This window comes from Arachis hypogaea, chromosome 5 (genome assembly GCF_003086295.3).
Source record: "Arachis hypogaea cultivar Tifrunner chromosome 5, arahy.Tifrunner.gnm2.J5K5, whole genome shotgun sequence".
Classification (NCBI taxonomy): Eukaryota; Viridiplantae; Streptophyta; class Magnoliopsida; order Fabales; family Fabaceae; genus Arachis; species Arachis hypogaea.
In genome coordinates, this window is record NC_092040.1 from 74047535 (window position 1) to 74061039 (window position 13505).

The 13505-nt window shown below is 39.6% G+C and overlaps 1 non-coding gene across 1 annotated transcript; it reads left to right on the plus strand.

The window, feature by feature from the left end:
* The first annotated feature begins 579 nt into the window (after window positions 1–579).
* LOC112804572 (small nucleolar RNA R71) lies at window positions 580–687 on the plus strand. The gene has a single exon (XR_003203182.1). It is a non-coding gene; the product is annotated as a small nucleolar RNA R71 (small nucleolar RNA).
* The last annotated feature ends 12818 nt before the right edge of the window (window positions 688–13505 follow it).

Below are 13505 nucleotides of genomic sequence, written 5' to 3' on the forward strand. Positions count from 1 at the left end.
TAAATCAGAAGTATTCTGCTTAGAACTCTCTGTCTGTTGCTGAGAAGATGATGGAAAAGGCTTGCTATTGCTAAACCTGTTTCTTCCACCATTATTATTATTGAAACCTTGTTGAGGTCTCTGTTGATCCTTCCATGAAAGATTTGGATGATTCCTCCATGAAGGATTATAGGTGTTTCCATAGGGTTCTCCCATGTAATTCACCTCTTCTATTGAAGGGTTCTCAGGATCATAAGCTTCTTCCTCAGATGAAGCTTCCTTAGTACTGCTTGGTGCATTTTGCATTCCAGACAGACTTTGAGAAATCATATTGACTTGTTGAGTCAATATTTTGTTCTGAGCCAATATGGCATTCAGAGTATCCATCTCAAGAACTCCTTTCTTCTGACTAGTCCCATTGTTCACAGGATTTCTTTCAGAAGTGTACATGAATTGGTTATTTGCAACCATTTCAATCAGTTCTTGAGCTTCAGTAGGTGTCTTCTTCAGATGAAGAGATCCTCCAGAAGAGCTATCCAAAGACAACTTGGATAGTTCAGAGAGACCATCATAGAAAATACCTATGATGCTCCATTCAGAAAGCATATCAGTGGGACACTTTCTGATCAATTGTTTGTATCTTTCCCAAGCTTCATAGAGGGATTCTCCTTCCTTCTGTCTGAAGGTTTGGACTTCCACTCTAAGCTTACTCAATTTTTGAGGTGGAAAGAACTTTGCCAAGAAGGCATTGACTAGCTTTTCCCAAGAGTCCAGGCTTTCTTTAGGTTGAGAGTCCAACCATGTTCTAGCTCTGTCTCTTACAGCAAAAGGGAATAGCATAAGTCTGTAGACCTCAGGGTCAACCCCATTAGTCTTGACAGTGTCACAGATTTACAAGAACTCAGCTAAAAACTGATGAGGATCTTCCAGTGGAAGTCCATGGAACTTGCAATTCTGTTGCATTAGAGAAACTAATTGAGGCTTAAGCTCAAAGTTGTTTGCTCCAATGGCAGGGATAGAGATGCTTCTCCCGTAGAAATCGGGAGTAGGTGCAGTGAAGTCACCCAGCACCTTCCTTGCATTGTTGGCATTGTTGTTGTTTTCGGCTGCCATTTGTTCTTCCTCCTTGAAGAGTTCGTTCAGGTGCTCTAAAGAGAGTTGTGCTTTGGCTTCTCTTAGCTTTCTCTTGGTCCTTTCAGGTTCAGGATCAGCCTCAACAAGAATGCCTTTGTCTTTGCTCCTGCTCATAAGAAAGATAAGGGAACAAGAAAATGTGGAATCCTCTATGTCACAGTATAGAGATCCCTTTAGGTGTCAGAGGAGAAGAAGAGTAGAAGACAGGAATGGAAAATTCGAACTTAACAAAGACGATGGAGTTCGAATTTTGCATTAAGGGATAGTGTTAGTCCATAAATAGAAGGATGTGAGAAGGAGGGAAGTAATTTTCGAAAATTAAGTGAAAATTTTGAAAACAATTTTGAAAAACATTACTTGATTTTCGAAAATGAAAATGGAAAAGAAATCAAGTGATTTTTGAAAAAGATTTTGAAATTAGAAATCAAAAGGATTTGATTGAAAACTATTTTGAAAAAGATGTGGTTAAGAAGATATGATTGATTTAAAAAAAATGTGATTAAGAAGATATGATTTGAAAAACATTTTAAAAAGATTTGGTTTGAAAATTAGAAACTTGACTAACAAGAAAAGATATGATTCAAACATTAAACCTTTCTCAACAGAAAAGGTAACATACTTGAAATGTTGAATCAAATCATTAATTGATAGTAAGTATCTTTAAAAATGGAAAGAAATTGGTTTTGAAAAAGATTTGATTGAAAAATTGATTTGAAAAAGATTTGATTTGGAAAAGATTTTGAAAACTTAGAAAAAAATTTGATTTGAAAACAAAATCTTCCCCTCTAGCCATCCTGGCGTTAAACGCCCAGAATGGTATCCATTCTGGCGTTTAACGCCCAAAATGCTACCCTTTTGGGCGTTAAACGCCCAACCAGGTACCCTGGCTGGCGTTTAAACGCCAGTCTGTCCTTCTTCACTGGGCGTTTTGAACGCCCAACTTTTTCTGTGCAATTCCTCTGCTGTATGTTCTGAATCTTCAATTCTCTGTATTATTGACTTGAAAAGACACAAATTAAAAATATTTTTGGATTTTTAATAATAAGGACAAACCAAAATGCAACAAGAATCAAACAACAATGCATGCAAGACACCAAACTTAACAGTTTGTATACTACTGACACTAACAAAATGAAAACGCATATGAGACACACAAAACACTCAAGTCAATAGAATTCAAAGATCAGAGCAAGTAAATCATCAAAAACATCTTGAAGATCACTAAGATACATGAATGAATGCATGCAATTGACACCAAACTTATGATGAGACACTAGACTCAAACAAGAAATATTTTTGGATTTTATGATTTTGTAAATTTTTTTTGTGTTTTTCGGAAATTAAGTGGAAAAAGGTATCAAAATTCTTAATTAGAATTCCAGGAATCAGTGCAATGCTAGTCTAAGACTCCGGTCCAGGAATTAGACATGGCTTCACAGCCAGCCAAGCTTTCAAAGAAAGCTTCGGTCCAAAACACTAGACATGACCAAAGGTCAGCCAAGCCTTAGCAGATCACTGCTCCAAAAGCAAGATTGATAAGAAATCAACAAGCTCTTGTGGTGATAAGTTGAAACCTCGGTCCAATGAGATTAGACATGGCTTCTCAGCCAGCCAGATTTCAACAAATCATCATGAAACTCTAGAATTCATCTTCAAGAATTTCGAAAAAAATAAATACCTAATCTAAGCAACAAGATGAACCGTCAGTTGTCCAAACTTGAACAATCCCTGGCAATAACACCAAAAACTTGATGTTGTTGCCGGATCTTGGCACTGATGTTACCAAAAGCTTGCTCAAAACTTGAACAATCCCCGGCAACGGCGCCAAAAACTTGGTGCGCGAAATTGTGAACAATACTTTTTCACAACTCTCATAATCCCCGGTAATGGCTCCAAAAACGTGGTAGCTCAATACCATGGCATTACACAACTTCGCACAACTAACCAGCAAGTGCGCTGGGTCGTCCAAGTAATAAACCTTACGCGAGTAAGGGTCGATCCCACGGAGATTGTTAGTATTGAAGCAAGCTATGGTCATCTTGTAAATCTTAGTCAGGCAAACTCAAGTAGTAATGGTGATGAACGAAAATAACATAAAAGATAAAGATAGTGATACTTATGTAATTCATTGGTAGGAACTTCAGATAAGCGCATGAAGATGCCTTCCCTTCCGTCTCTCTGCTTTCCTACTGTCTTCATCCAATCCTTCTTACTCCTTTCCGTGGCAAGCTTAAGCAAGGGTTTCACCGTTGTTAGTGGCTACCTCCCATCCTCTCAGTGAAAGCGATTGCATTTGCTCTGTCACAGCATAGCGGAATTCATCTGTCGGTTCTCAATTAGGCTGGAATAGAATCCAGTGATTCTTTTGCGTCTGTCACTAACGCCCCGCCCTCAGGAGTTTGAAGCACGTCACATTCATTCAGTCATTGAATCCTACTCAAAATACCACAGACAAGGTTAGACCTTCTGGATTCTCTTGAATGCCGCCATCAGTTCTCGCCTATACCACGAAGACTCTGATCTCACGGAATGGTTGGCTCGTTTGTCAGACGAGCACTCGGTTGTCAGGCGATCAACCATGCATCGTGCAATCAGGAATCCAAGAGATATTCACTATAGCCTTGATCGCTTGTAGAACAAGAGTGGTTGTCAGCTACTTTGTTCATGGGTGAGAATGGTGATGAGTGTCAATCATCACCTTTATCAAGTTGAAGAACAAGTGATATCTTGGATAAAGAACAAGCGGAATTGAATGGAAGAACAATAGTAATTGCATTAATACTCGAGGTACAGCAGAGCTCCACACCTTAATCTATGGTGTGTAGAAACTCCACCGTTGAAAATACATAAGCATGAGGTCTAGGCATGGCCGAATGGCCAGCCTCCCAATGATCTATGATAGCATACAAAACGAAGATAGCTACCAAAGTCTTCTAATACAATAGTAAAAGGTCCTACTTATAAGAACTAGTAGCCTAAGGTGTACAGAAATGAGTAAATGACATAAAAATCCACTTCCGGGCCCACTTGGTGTGTGATTGGGCTTAGCAATGAAGCAAATTTCGTGCAGAGACTCCTCTTGGAGTTAAACGCCAGCTTTAGTGCCAGTTTGGGCGTTTAACTCCCATTTGGGTGCCAGTTCCAGCGTTTAACTCTGGGATTTCTTGAGGTGACTTTGAACGCCGGTTTGGGCCATCAAATCTTGGGCAAAGCATGGACTATCATATATGGCTGGAAAGCCCAGGATGTCTACTTTCCAACGCCGTTGAGAGCGCGCCAATTGGGCTTCTGTAGCTCCAGAAAATCCACTTCGAGTGCAGGGAGGTCAGAATCCAACAGCATCTGCAGTCCTTTTTGGTCTCCGAATCAGATTTTTGCTCAGGTCCCTCAATTTCAGCCAGAAAATACCTGAAATCACAGAAAAACACACAAACTCATAGTAAAGTCCAAAAAAGTTAATTTTAACTAAAAACTAATAAAAATATACTAAAAACTAACTAGATTATAACAAAAACATACTAAAAACAATGCCAAAAAGTATACAAATTATCCGCTCATCAACCCCCTGATAGCTACAAGTTGCTGCTCTTCCCATTCTCTCTCAGCGATAAAGCCACTCAATGGCTAGAGACCTTTCCAAAAGAAAGCATCAACACTTGGGATGACTTGGTGAGCAAGTTTCTTGCCAAATTCTATCCACCTCAAAGAATCCTAAGGTTGAAGATTGAGGTTCAAACATTCACTCAATTGGAAGCCGAGAACTTATATGAAGCATGGGAATGATATAAGGCTCTATTGAGGAAATGTCCACCAGAGATTTTCACTGAGTGGGACAAGTTACAAAACTTCTATGAGGGACTCACTCTTAAAGCTCAAGAAGCTCTTGATCATTCTGCCGGAGGCTCATTACAACTCATGAAGACCACAGAGGAAGCTCAAAACCTCATTGATATGGTGGCCAACAACCAATATTTCTTTGCTCATCAAAGACAACGCCAACCATCACAGAGAAGAGGAGTAATGGAGTTGGAAGGAGTTGATTCAATTTTAGCTCAAAACAAGATGATGCAGCAGCAGATTCAACAACAGTTTGAGCAAATGGCCAAAAGAATTGATGGCTTGCAAGTGGCAGCAGTGAGCACTACAAGCCAACCACCAACCACTTGGGTGCAAAGTGAAGAAACTCAAGAAGAGCAACAACAAGAGCAAGTCCAATACATGCACAACCAAAATCCTGGAACAAATGAAGTCTTTGGGGATACTTACAATCCATCTTGGAAGAACCATCCTAACCTCAGATGGGGAGACAACCATAATCAAAACCAACAACCATGGCAAAGAAACACAGGCCAGAACAATTGGAAAAACACAAACCACAACCCCCAGCCAAACACTAACCAAAACTCATACAGAAAACCACAAAACAACTACCCAAATTCTAACCAATACCCACCCAATAACCACCCAACTAACCAAAACACTTATCTTCATCCATCAACACCCCAAAATCAACCCATCTCACAAGACACACAGAGAATCACCAATCTAGAGCTGCTCATGGAGAAACTGATGAAGAACCAAGAATTGACAACCAAGAATCAAGAAGCCTCCATGAAGAACCTAGAGAGGCAGATTGGACAAATCTCTAAGAAGATTTCTGTTGATAAACCATCAAGTTCACTACCTAGTGATACCATTCCCAACCCAAAGGAAGAATGCAAGGTCGTGCAACTAAGAAGTGGAAAAGTGTTAGTGGATGGCAACCAAGGAGCAACAAAGAAGCTTATGGAGAATGACACTGAGCCAACAAAGAATGATGAAGCCATCAACAAAGACATGATAAGCAAGAAGGCTCCAGAAAAACTCACAGAGGAAGACAACAAACCACAGAATTTGAAGAAAAGGAAAGAAGATCTTGGAGGAACCAATTCCAAAACAACATCAAGTGGTGAAGAGCTCAACACCACCACTACCTTATCCACAGAGATTTCACAAGGAAACAAAGGATCAGCACTTCCACAAATTTCTTGAGACTTTTAAGAAGTTGGAGATCAACATACCTTTAGCTGAAGCTTTGGAGCAAATGCCTTTATATGCCAAGTTTCTAAAGGAACTCATCAACAAGAAAAGAGATTGGAATGAGAAGGAAACGGTGATGCTCAGTGAAGAATGCAGTGCACTCATTAAAAAGGGACTCCCTCCCAAGCTTGAAGACCCTGGAGGTTTCTTCTTACCATGCACTATTGGAAACCTGTTCATTAACAAGGGGATGTGCGATCTAGGAGCAAGCATAAATCTAATCCCATATTCTCTAGTGAAAAAGCTTGGCATAGAGGAGGTGAAACCAACACAGATGTCCTTGGAATTGGTGGACCAATCAATAGTATATCCTAAAGGACTGATTGAGAACCTTTTAGTTAAGGTTGACAAGTTTATCTACCCAGCAGATTTTGTGATCCTGGATTCTTCAGAACATGGAAATGACTCTATAATACTTGGTCGACCATTTTTGGCCACTGCTAGAGCCATTGTGGACATAGAGCAGGGAGAATTAACCCTCAGGATGCATGAGGAGAGCATCATCTTGAAAGTCTTTCCAGAAGTACAAAGGGATGAAGAAACAAGCAAAATGAGTGATGATCTTTTTCCAAAGCAATCAACTGACAAGGAAGTAGAGCAGAAAAACAAACAGATGCAAGAAGAAAAAGGGATTCAAAAGGAACCAACAGAAGCAGGGGTGATAAGTAAGAAGGGAGGTATCACAACTCAAGTACTTGTCAAGAAAGAAAGATCAACAAGAAAGAAAAAGATGAAGAGCAAGAAAAAGGCTCACAAAGGTTGGAAGAACAAGAAAATCCCAACTGAAGGATTTTCTAAAGGTGATAAGGTGCAACTAGTATATCAACAGCATGGAGCAGAAGATTATTACACTGTCAACCAAATTCTTTCTCTTGAGCATATGGAAATTGAGCATCAAAGCACACAGAGAAAGCTGACAGTGAGAGGTGACAAGTTGAGACATCAACAACATCAACCACCCTAAAGGGAGGTCAATGTCAAGCTAATGACAATAAAAGAGCGCTTCATGGGAGGCAACCCATGGTTTAAGATTTCTGTCTTCTCTTTTATTTAATGAGCTATGATTCCTTTGAATATGATTTTGAATTTTCATGCCTGGTAAATGCATATATCATTTTGAAGCACATGGCAAACTTCTAAGTTTGGTGTACCTTAAGGCACACCCAAGTTCATTGTTCAAAGAAGAGGATTGTCTTTTAGAGCATATGCATAAGTCTTCTGATAAAGCATGTGACCAAACACTAAGTTTGGTGTCTGCATGTGCAACAATGTTCAGAGGATCATTTTCCAATCATGGACTCAAACCCATACAGATAAGGGATCATACATCAATTTTTTAAAATGCATCAATTGTGAGAACGGTTTGCAGTGTTAAGCCACCTCCTCAATAAAAGATAAGTTTGGTGTCCCTACACCAAAAATCAATCCTGGAGCCACACTCAGTTTATACACACTAACCATATAATTAAGGGCTTGAGAAGCAAGCAACTTTGAGGATTATGCAGGACATGAGTCAACAATTGAAGACACTATGCATTTTAACTCAAAGAGAACACAACAGAAGGAAGAATCAAAGGGCTGCAACTTCAAAGGTTGTATCTGAACTTAATCCTTGCTGCTGTGTATTGTTTCGAACATGGGAACCATTGTTTGTCTTGCTAAAGTGTCTATCTAGTTGCAAGTGAGATTGTTTGCTGAAAATAATAAGTCTGCACAATGCTTGTATCCATCACTTAGCTTTAAATATTGCTTTGTTTCCCATATGCTTAAATAAAAGAGTTTGGTTTGAATTAAAAAGTGAAATATCCAATGTTGCATAAGTATGAATGGAAGTTGGTGGTGGTACATGTGTTTGATTAAATGCATGACTCATGAAATAATTGTTGCATAATATCATTCTCATTCAAGTGTGAGTTAGCTTGCTGTTATAAAAACTCCTATCAATAATGAAAAAGCCCTTGGTAACAAAAACAGAAAGAAAAAGGGAAAGAAAAAGCCAAAATGGCAAAGAAAACAAAGAATAAAGGTTGGACACCAATAGCTTGAACCTTAGGACATATGCCTGTGGTGTTCTTGTACTAAGATCTGCTTGGATGAGTAAATTCTAAGGGGTATTTTGAAACCCGGTCACTTAGATCAACTGATTTGGGATGGCCAATTGAAAATCCACAATAAAGAGCAACTTAGATACAGAACATTTAGTTATCCGAAGAGATGCTGGGCATCAATGATCCTAGGAAGAATTAATGAGCCATGTGTCTATGGTGGAAAGATGTTGAGCAAAAAGAAAAGAAAATAAAGCCAAAGGCTATGCTGCAACATTTGACACCCAACCTCTAAAAGAATAATAAGCTTGTTAAGCATTGTAAGCCAAGAAAAGTTAGCAAGGGAGTGAGTAAAAAGTGAGTCTTATAACAGCAAGTTTAGCAAACCTTTGATGCAAAATGTATATTATGTAACAAGAATAATAACTTGAGTTGTCATTGTCTGCATAAATGCCCCATAGATCAGGTTCTGCTATCTGCATAATAAGGATAAGTGTTCTTTTCTTATTCATTCCATTTACTCTTAGTTTTGATGCTTGCTTGGGGACAAGCAAGGTTTAAGTTTGGTGTTGTGATGACAAGTCATCATATACCCATTTTTCAAGCTAATTTCACTTGTTTTGTTAGCATTTATGCACTTTCTTGCATCCTAAGTAAGTGATTTGGAGTGAAAATGCATAACTTTTCTAAATCAAGCAACCACCATGAAATTAATGATAAATCATGAGGTTTAAGCTAATTTTAATTGAACTTTAATTGATTTATAAGCCTCTTGAATTTAGTGATACTTGGAGTGTTGTTTTGGTTTATTATAGGTGAAGAAAAGAAAAGAAAAGGAAAAGCGTGGCCTAAGAAGTGTAGCCTAAGGAAAGGAAAGCGTGGCCGAAGCAATAAGAAGCGTGCCGCATGCTAAGGGGGAGGCAACATTGCCCTCCACAAGGACAGACTGCCCTCTAGGAGGGCAACATAAGAAAACCAACCAAGGAAGGCAACTCTGCTCTGCCCACTACAAGGGCAGAGCACAAAATGTGCCTTGGGACCATGAGGAAGAGAACCTTGCCCTGCCCTTGTGGAGGGCAGAATCGGGCTCTCCAAGGAAAGAAATTCAAGGGAAAATGTCGCCCATGCATGCTACAAGGATCGAACAAGGAACCATGAGGAAGCCAAGAACTAAGGTCGATTGCCCAAGCCATGTTTCGAACACGGGGCGTGGAAGAGGGAACTCTGCCCTGCCCTTGGCGCGGGCAGGGCAGCATTTGGATTGGTGCAAGATCCTGGCGCATCATGCACGATTCTGGCGCACCAACTCTCATCCCTGGCAGCATCTGGCACATCAAAATTCGTCCCTGGCAGCATCTGGCAGCACCAAAATTTCCTGCCCTGCCCTCCGCGAGGGCAGGGCAGCATCCTGGCGCACCACGCACGAATCTGGCGCACCAATCTTCGACCCTGGCAGCACCAACGCGCACACTCCTCGATCTGGCAGCACCACAATTTTCTGCCCTGCCCTTGGCGCGGGCAGGGCAGCGTTTTGCGTTCCTGGCAGCACCAAGCCGCACCAACACGCACCCAAGCCGCACCAAACTTCTGCACCATGCACCAATTTTCTGCCCTGCCCTCCACAAGGGCAGGGCAGCCTCCTGGGAGTGAATTTTCATGGGCCGAAAATTCAAATTAAAACCCCATTTTAATTCATTTCTTCACCAAATCAAAAGCCCATCCAAATCCCAAAATCCAAGAATAGAAAGTGTATAAATAGAAGCTAGTTTGATGTAATTAGGACCTTTTTACCTTCTTTTGAATTTTTACCTTTTGACTTACTTTTGGCTTAGTCTCTGAATTTGCACTTTCTTTGAGCTTTCTTGAGAGACTTGTCCGAGCACCAAGAGGATCAAGGGAGAATTGACTGATCTCCTTCCTCATTCTTACTTGGGCAACTCTACTCTCCTGTTTTTGAGTTTTGGGTGTGTGAAATTGAGGAAATTCTGTCTCAATTCCCATTCAAACTCTTTTCAATTTGTTTTCTGCATAATTGAATCTGATTTCTGTTCTTCTACTGCTTTCTCTTTTAATTCTTGTCAATTGCTTTGTTAACTTGGATCTAGGAAGGCAATTAGAGATCTAGGCTCTGCTACCTAGTCTCTTGAGATCTGAGACCCAATTTTACTTTTGGTTCTTCTGTGAACCTCTGCTACATTTTATTTCCTTTCTGTTTGAATGCTTATTTGCTTCTGATTCAATTTCTGCTCAATCAATTGCTGCAATTTACTTCTTCTTTGTTTAGATCCTGCAATCCCATTCCTCAATTCCCTTTTACTTTCTAGCAATTTAACTTTCTTGCCATTTAAGTTCCTGCAGTTTATGTTTCTTGCACTTTAAGTTTCAGTCATTTACTTTCTTGTTCTTTAAGTTTCTGCAAATTTACTTTCCTGTTCTTTAATTTACTACACTTCTCCCTTCCCCCTTTACATTTACTGTCATTTACTTCCTGTTAAACACAAATCACTCAACCAATACTTGATTCGCTTGACTAAATCACCCACTAAACTAAAATTGCTCAATCCTTCAATCCCTGTGGGATCGACCTCACTCATGTGAGTTATTATTACTTGATGCGACCCGGTACACTTGCCGGTGAGTTTTGTGTTGGATCGTTTTCCACACATCAGTTGTTTTCGGCAAGAGATAGTTATGCTATGATGAAAGGAAATGGGCAAGAAGGAGCTTTGGTGGTGTGGAGCTCGTTCCCTAATTGCTTCTTTATAGTGCAAGAAAGTGAAAAATGGACGGCTAGGGTGATTTGTGAAGGATGGCTTGATGGTAAATATATGAATTAGGGAAAAGGACGAATTGCTTTTCACTTTCTTGGAAGTATTCTAGGTGCATTAGGTTGTACATGTAGCTATCTTTTCATGCAGAACTTCTTTTTCCCATTTGTTAGTTTCAAAGACCTTTGAACTTCCCTTTTGACCAAGCACCGTGCCTCCCCATTTGTCTTTTTCCTCCATTATTATCCTTCCTTTTGTACCTGCACAAACAAACAAATTTGCTATCATTTTTTTTTCGGTCATGTGAATAAGGAATAGCACTTGCACATGTTTTTCATTCTTTTTGAATTGTAGATCAATGATTAACTTTATGAGCTTATAGCCGTGACTTTCATATGTATGCACACTTATTATTGGACTCCAAACTTAGTGTTTGGTAATGTCTCCTGATGACATGAAATCCATGTTAGTGTCCTTAATGAATGTGCATAATTCTTAATAAATCATAGTCACCTTGACTCTTTGATCCTAAACAATTTTACTACCTAAAGTAATTGAAATCAAAGTATTAAGACATGCAAATGGTATACTTATCATGAAATTCTAAATCCAGAGGAACTTCTTGCTTTTCATTAACTGTGTTCAAAAAGGAACACCAAACTTAATGTTTGGTTGTGCACCTTGAATGAAAAACTAAATACAATTTTGCATAAGATTTGGAGATGCCTTCAGGCACACCAAACTTAGAGACCAATTGTATTTTACATGTAATGTTTAGTGCACCTTATCAACGGTTGTCCTGAGGATTCAAGTTCATGCATAAGAAACCATGCTTTATTAGATGCAGAGTAAAACAATAAAGAGTAAGGATACTAAAAACATGGGTTGCCTCCCATGAAGCGCTCGTTTACTGTCATTAGCTTGACATGCTGTTCCTGACTTTCTTCCTCTTCCTCCAGTTTGTTAAGAGGAATGACTTCAAGTGGATAAAGGAGCTAGTTGGTGCCCCTTGTTGTGAATGCCTCTTTCCAGCAAGCTTTCCCTTGTGATTGGCTTGAGTGAACTTGCTTGTTGGCTCAGGAGTTGGATTGTTCTTCGACCTTCTCTTCTTCATGGATATGGTCCTTTGTTTCTCGGTCACAATCCTCATTTTGGTGCTTGTTTCTACTGCCTTCACATCCTTGATCTCAGAACTTGGTTGTTGTTGGACAGTTGGAGTATCCTGTTCATCAAAAGCTTCCTGAATTTGTGGTTCAATGAACCCTTCCTCTTTGCAACTCTCTGTTTCATTGGAGTGTGATCTCCCTTGATTGACTTTCTCCCTTTCTTGTTCTTCTGATTCCTCCCTTGGGTTTGCCATGGTATCACTAGAAGAATTGTGGGTAGGGATTTGCTTTGATAGATATCCAATTTGTGCTTCTAGCTTTTGAATGGCAGCACCTTGATTTTGCAAGTTGGATATCACTTCTTCCTTAAAGCCTTTCAAATCAGCCACATCTCTGCCCATAGTTGCAAGCATTCCTTCTATCCTGTTTAATTGATCTTGAAATTGTTGGTTCGGATTGGGCTGATGAGGTTGATTATCTTGGCTGTGATATGGTGGCTGGGAGTATGTGTTTTGTGTGGGCTGATAGGGTCTTTGGTTGGAGTTTTGGTAGTGGTATGATTCTTGTGTGTAGTGGAATGAGTCTTGTGGATAGTGAAATGAATTGTATGAATTTGAGAAGGAATTTTGTGCTGAGAAATGCTCAAGTGATGAAGAATTTGGATATGTAAAACTAGGAGGTGAGGTTGGATAATTAAGAGGTGATGGCTCTTGATGAATGGGGTGTGAATAAGTGAAATCTCTTTGATTTTGATCTTCCCAGCCACAACTTGAGTAGTGATCAAATTCACCAAAACATGGACCATTTTGTGGCTCTGGGAAGTACCCCGTTTCCTGTTCCTGATACTCCCACCCACCATGAGCATAATAACATGAATCATTCTGTGGTGGTGGAGAGTTTCTCATGAATTTTGATTGACCAAAAGATGATGGATACTTCTTTCTTTTTTGCAATGTGCTCAGTCTCAAACAATACTCATCCAAAGATAGTGGAAATCCCATAGTGAGGCAATATCACAAACAGCTAGTGGTTAGTATGCTAACAAGTGAATAAGCAAAGAAAACAAATTAAAATTTGCAGAAATTAGCAGTAATAAACTGAAACAAAAACTATTAACAAAAGAAAAGAAAAATTGCTCAATCTAGTTAACTTCCAATTTGAGAATTGTCAATCGAAAACCAATCCCCGGCAACGGCGCCATAAACTTGATCTAGCCATAAACTTGATAGCTACGATTTAGGAAATTGAACAATCGGCAAAATTCCTTCCGGCAAGTGCACCGGTTATCGTCAAGTAAAAACTCACAATAGAGTGAGGTCGAATCCCACAAGGACTGGTTGAATGAGCAATTCGGATTAGAAGTTTGTTCTAGTTGAGCGGAATCAAGATTTAGA